Source organism: Triticum dicoccoides, chromosome 4A (assembly GCF_002162155.2).
Source record: "Triticum dicoccoides isolate Atlit2015 ecotype Zavitan chromosome 4A, WEW_v2.0, whole genome shotgun sequence".
NCBI classification, from domain to species: domain Eukaryota; kingdom Viridiplantae; phylum Streptophyta; class Magnoliopsida; order Poales; family Poaceae; genus Triticum; species Triticum dicoccoides.
The window spans coordinates 487510171-487516975 of record NC_041386.1 but is presented as its reverse complement, the minus strand read 5'-3'; positions in this window follow the sequence as shown (position 1 = coordinate 487516975).

Genomic DNA, 6805 nt, shown 5'->3' with positions numbered 1-6805 from the left:
CGCCGCCCCGCCCCGTCGTCGCCCCGCGCCGGCGCCGGCCCTTTAGGTTGATGATGTTGATGATATGATGATGTTTTTTTTCTGTTGATGATATGATGATGTTTTTTTTCTGTTGATGATATGATGATGTTTTTTTCATATATGCATTTTTTCATATATGTATTAATTTTTTAAGTTGTTAGTAGATATCGATTTTAGGTTAGTGCATTTTATCACTGATTTTAGGTTAGTTGAGCCTCTTTAGTGCATTTTATGTTTGTTGCATTTTAGGTTAGTGCATTTTATGTTAGTGGAGAGGAAAAAGTAAAATAAGGAAAAGGAAAATAAGTAGAGAAAGAAGGAGAAGAAGAAGGAGAAGACGAGGAGAGGAAGAAAAGGAAGAGGAGAAGAAGAAAGGAATAGAGGAGAAGAAGAAAAAATAGAAATTAAAAATTTCTATTTTTTCTTCTTCTCCTCTATTCCTTTCTTCTTCTCCTATTTTTTTTCTTCTTTTTTTTCTTCGATTTCTCCCCCTCCCGATAGGAAAGTTTTATATAGAAAGTTACAATTTTAAAAAAGTTTTATATATGCAAAAATTACAATTTTAGAAAAAGAAGGATAGGAAAGAAGAAAATAAGAAGAGGAAAAAAGAAGAAAAAGAAGAGGAGAAGGAAGAAAGGAATAGTGGAGAAGAAGAGAAAATAGAATATATTCTATTTTCTCTTCTTCTCCACTATTCCTTTCTTCCTTCTCCTCTTCTTTTTCTTCTTTTTTCTTCTTCTTATTTATTTCTCCTCTTCGAGGGGTCGAGGGTCGGGAACTAGGGTAGAGGGTCGAGGGTCGTTAAGGGGTCAAGGGTCGAGGGTTTCAGGGTCGAGGGTTCGAGAGTTCTATAGGTTCGAGGGTCGAGGGTTCCAGCAGGGTCGTCTAGGGGTCGAGGGTTCCAGGGTCGTCGAGGGTTCGAGGGGTCGAGGATCGCCGAGGGGTCGAGAGAGGTTTCCTAGTGTCAAAGTATTGAAGAAATCCATGCCTTCATCATTAGCCGGAAGTAACCAGGGCATGTTGGTACGAAGTTCTGCAAAGTTGTTCTGGAATGGGGTCCCGGATAGAATAATCCGCCTTTTGGTACGAATTCAGCAAAGGCCTTCCAAATAGCGATATTCGGAAGGCTCTTGCTGAACTTTGTACCAAAAAGCGAATTATCCTATCTGGGACTCCGTTCCAGAACAACTTTGAAGAGCTTCGTACCATCATGCACATGTTACTTTCGCCTAATGATGAAGACATGGTTTTGTTGAATCCTTTGACACTAGGCAACCTCCCGACCCCTCGGCGATCCTCTCGAACATGAGAGGAAGAAGAGGGTCGTCTAGGGGTCGAGGGTTCGAGGGTTCTTCTCCTCTATTCTTTCTTCTCCTCCCGATAGCTTACTATGATTAGGTAGCTAGTTCTACGTTTGGCACTAATATATCCATCTGTCATGTTTGAATAATAATTGCCATGTTGTAAATATTTGTAGAAACTATGGACACCGCCCTAGACGAAGCAACAAAAGAAGCGTTGTTGAGGGACATAATCGCAGAAGGAAGTGATGCCATCTCGTTGTTTCTCAACGAAACCGATGGTCTGGAAGGAGAGGGTGAACAAGCTGGCTATGGTGACCTAATGCCGGTGCAAGAAGAAGAACATGAGGACGGCTCCGGTGACCCAATGCCGGTGCAAGGAGACCGTGATGACGGCTCCGGTGACCGAACCGAGTCCGGCCAGGTATATATATTAGTTAAGCCTATGCTGACTAGCTGATTGATGCATTTATTGTTTTGGTATGTACACATATTAATTAAGTCTTTGTTCTTTTTTCTAGCCCTCCGGATTGAGCACAACTTCGGTAAAGAGACGAGGCCCGAAGAAAAAGTTGAGCTCGGATGAAAAGTTTGAGATAATAGCAATCGCGCCCGACGGCCAACCTATTGAACCCCTCCAGACAAAGAGCGCATTTGTTGCTCAGTGCGGGGTTCTGGTTAGGGACAAGATCCCGATAAGCATCCAGCAATGGTTTAAGCCGGCTACAGAAGACCCTGAGGTCTCTTATGTCAATGATATGCAGAAAAATGATCTTTCGACTGAGCTAAAGTCAAATTTCACCCTACTGCCTGAGGATAATCCAGAGAACCCAGTTAAAGAGAAATTAATCAAGTCTTTTGCTCTGAAGAGGATGGTAGAACTATTTAGGAGGTGGAAGAAAGAGCTGAATAAGTTTGTCAAAAATAATGAGACACCAGAATTCAAGGGCAGATATGAGAAGATCAGAGATCACTGGCCCGCATTTGTGGCCCACAAGACATCGGAAAAGAGTCAGAAGATGTCAGCGACAAACAAGCAAAATGCTGCGAAGAAGAAGCTTCACCATCGCACAGGGTTAGGTGGCTACCACGTAGCCCGGTCTAAGTGGTCCAAGACTGAGAATGATCTGGTTCATAAAGGGATCGAACCAGAGACAATTAACTGGCCAGACCGTTGCCGGACTTGGTTCTTCGGGGCTGGCGGAACCCTGAACCCTGTAACAGGGAAGTGCATTTGGACGAATGATCAAATGGACATACCAGTCAGTAAGCTTAAGCAGTATATCGAAGCAGCGCAGGAAGGGACGTTCTTTCCAGACAGAGAGAACGACGAGTTCACAATGGCCCTCGGGAATCCTGAGAACCCTGGACGGACACGAGGCACGCCAGGCTCCATTCCGTGGAAGGTTGGGTTTCCGGACGCAGGCGGTTACAAATCCCATGAGAGGAGGAAAAAAGTGCAGCAGACCCAAATGCAGGCGCTGCAAGCAAGGGTAGACGCGATAGAGGAACGAGAAGCAAATCGCAGCAAACGTACTGCCGAAGCCTCCCCTAAAGCTACCCCGCCATCTCAGCACAGAAGCAGCATGGCTTCCACCGAGCTGCTTCAGCCGGAGCATGCCTTGACGGCTCCTGCCAGCTATCCCGTGGATGCTATAACGGAGTCTCAAAATTGCCACCTTATGACGCAATGGATGAATTTGAAGGTCAAGGCGGCTGTTGGCTCTGTTTATCCTACTGAACCCAGTGCAACTTTTCACTGCCGGCCGATTCCAGAAGGATATGCTAGGGTGATGGTGGATGAGATAATGGAGGGATTTGAGGACCTCCAGTTTGACCACCCTACCGGTGAAGGGGAGACTCGGCTGGGGTCTGCTCTGAAGACTCCATGCCTATGGCGGAAGGAGCTCATCAACCTTCCGAACTAGACGCCACCGCCTCCTCCTCCTCCTCCGGCGAGTCAGGGCACTCCGCCTTCACCACCTCCTCCTCCGGCGAGTGACGATCAGGGCCCTCGGCCGGCTCCTTCTCCGGCGTGTGGCGGCACTCCGCCTCCTTCTTCGCCTGCGCCGACGCGCCCGAGCAGCCAGCCTCCTCCTTCTCCGCCTCGTCAGCAAGGGCGGAAGAGACCTGCCGCCGCTCCAGCTGCTCTGGCGCGTCGTAGTCCTTCTCCTCCGCCTCTTAAGCAAGTAAAGAAGACAACCGCTACGTCTGCTCGGTCGGCGTCTAGCAGTACAACCAGAGGCGGGAGGACATACAGATTCGGTCCTTCTCTGAAGACTCCAGAGAAGTTACCATATGAGAGGACCCTGGAGGAGAACGCCGAGATCGCGTGAGAAGAAGTGAGGAACTTCTTTGAAGGGCTGAAAGCAAAGAAACATCCACCTCCGGAGGAGAAGGTAGATCGAGTGAAAGTGAAGCGCACTCTGGCTGCCCTGACAAAACCACCGAAGTCTGATCCGCCGAAAGGAAACTATGACCGCATTATTGGAAAGGAATTTGCCGAAGCGGAGCGGTCGGGAAGTACTGTCAGTGATCAAAGGCTGAAAGAACGACGAGCTGGGAAATAAATTGCCCAGCTCGATGAACAAGCGAAGCAATCGTGCCCCCCACTCAAGGTGCCTAGCCACAACGTCGCTAATGATCCGAGGATGGTGCCCGGTTATAGCAATCTTGCAGATTACCTGCCCGACGAAGTACATTATGAACCCATGGACGTGCAGATACAAAGATACGAGTACGGGAAGCCTCTCGTCAAAGATGAAAGACCTCTATCAACGATGATGCGAAGATTGCATGATTGGTACTTGAAAATCTGCAGAGACTCTGGGGGGAGGAGTACTTTGTATGTGAAAGTTAAAAAGGAGCATGACCTCATTGGAATTGATCTGTTGCTTGTTCCATTTGAGGAGTTCTATTAGTTTTTCAATCAATTGGCCCTCGATAAAACAACGGTCGCCTGCTACTATCTGTAAGTAGCACTACTTCTGTCATTAAGTTTCTCTATATAGCTTAGCTCTTCCATTGCATGTATTTATAATCATCCTCACTATATTATGCAGATTGAAGATCGCCGAATTGAAGAAAAGACAAGTCGGTGATATTGGGTTCATTAACACATATCTCATAGATGCAACTGAGGTTAAACTTCATGCTGCAGCTACCGAGGCCAACTTGCTACGATCGTTCGTAATAAATCAATACAAAGATATAATACTCTTTCCTTACAACTTCAGGTGAGTGTTACTGTCTTGTGCGTATTCGGTTTCCCTTATATATTAGTCAAGGTTATAGTAATGTAATTGATGAGTTATGCATGTGTGTGCAGTTTCCACTATATTCTCCTAGAGATTAAGCTTGAGCAGGGAGTAGTAACCGTCTTAGACTCTAAACGAAAAGATCCCCAGGACTATGCAGACATGACTCAAATACTCCAGAAGTAAGTTAAATCGATCATTATCCACCATATCAGCAACTTTGTTCATTTCCTGATATCAAGTAATTGTTTTGTTTGTCCGGCAGGGTTTGGAGAAAATTCACCAAAACAGTTCCGGGACTGCCGAAGGAGCTGGAATTTAGACACCCGAAAGTAAGTACTATAGTAGCATGTTCCGCGCATCTCCTAGTGATTCAAGCGCTAGTTTCATCAATACCATTTAGCATTCTTGCTTATCAGTTTGATTGACCTCTATTTCTTGTAAAGTGGTTGTGGCAGGAACAAGGGAATGATTTCTGTGGATACTACATCTGCGAGTCCATCCGCCACACGACCTGTGAGCGGGGCGGGTACTCTAACGAACAATATGAAGTAAGTAAATAACAACATTCACAATTTTATTTTATTACCATCATTTGTGTTGAGTTTCATTCATTCATATATATATATGTATTGACCCCCTTCTTCAAATTAGATGTTTCGGAAGCGGGATGAACTCCTAGCACCAGCTCGCATGCGAGCAATTCAAGAGGAATTGGCGGCATTCTTTCTTGACCACGTGATCCCTGAAGACGGAGAATTCTATGTGGACCCTGAGTCCGTATGATTATATTTGTAAGAGATAATTATTGTATATATGTAGCCGGTAGTGTCAGATAGATATACGAGAACTTGTTGTTCGACCAATCTCTCGGAGAAGGAGAGGTGGTCGATATCACTTCTCTCTGTATGCATATATGTTCATGACGATCTTCTATTTCCTTAGTTTGCTTACTAGCTAGCCAGCGTGTCTAGTCCTCTCTATACGTATGTATAGTACGTAGCGTCAACCAAGCACGGACATAAGAGAGGACACTTCTCTCTATTAATTATAGCTAGCTAACACAATATATGAAACACCTAAATTAACCCCCCAAAACCCCCAACCCCCCCCCCTTTCAAAAAAAACTCCAGCCACAAAAATGCTGACGCGTGGATGCCTATTGGTCCCGGTTGGTGCCACCAACCGGGACCAAAGCGTCTCCTGACTGGGCTCTGCGCACTGCCCACGTGGAGGGCCTTTAGTCTCGGTTCTGGATTGAACCGGGACTAAAGGGGGGAGGTATTAGTACCGACACTTTAGTCCCGGTTCCGGAACCGGGACTAAAGGCCCTTACGAACCGGGACTATAGGCCCTTTTTCTACCAGTGAACACATCAAATTGAGCAAAAAGTAGTTGTAAGAAGCAACATATAACCATAAATTATCAATAGTAACACATTTCAAACAACAATGTACACCAACATATTGTAACAGCAACACATTCTCATAAACAAAAAAACTTTCCTATAAAGCAACACATAAAATGTTAAACAACAACACATAATCATAAATAACACATAGTCATATTTTCATAGTCATATACTTTAAGTTCGCAAAATCATGATAAATTATAGAGATAATTTGACTACACATTAGAGTTTTACCTGGTGCGATTAGAGGAGAAAGTTAATACGTTAGGATATTAAAGGAAACCCATTTCTCAACATTTTAGATGGGTACATGGGTATGCGGGCATGAGTTATACGATCCCATACATGTACCCTATCTACTCAATGGGTATCATATTTTTCCATTTAAGTACGCATGGGTAAAATCATTTGCAGGCCCAAAAGTCACAAGGGTGGGGGCAATATCCAATCGTGGCTGGATGTTAACAAAGGAAGAAGGAGACGAAAAGACACGCTCAATGGTAAAGACGGAAAGACATGCTCAATGGTCTAAGCTTGCCGACATTATCTACAAGTCTTTGAACATGTTGCGGAAGTGGAAGCCGTTGGGTAAAAACTATGATCTCAACGCGATAGAGTTGCTAATCTCTCGGGTTCGATCTACTGTAATCTCCTTATCTCCAAGAGTGCACACTCCCGCGGCATAGTTGGCATGGCGTCGTTCCAATCCGGTTTTGTTTGTGTAGACTAGGTTGTAGCATGTGTGCCTGATACTTTGCTTCTTCTTTTCTGAAACGAGGCAAAAGACTTGCCATTTTCATTGATTAAGAAAAAGA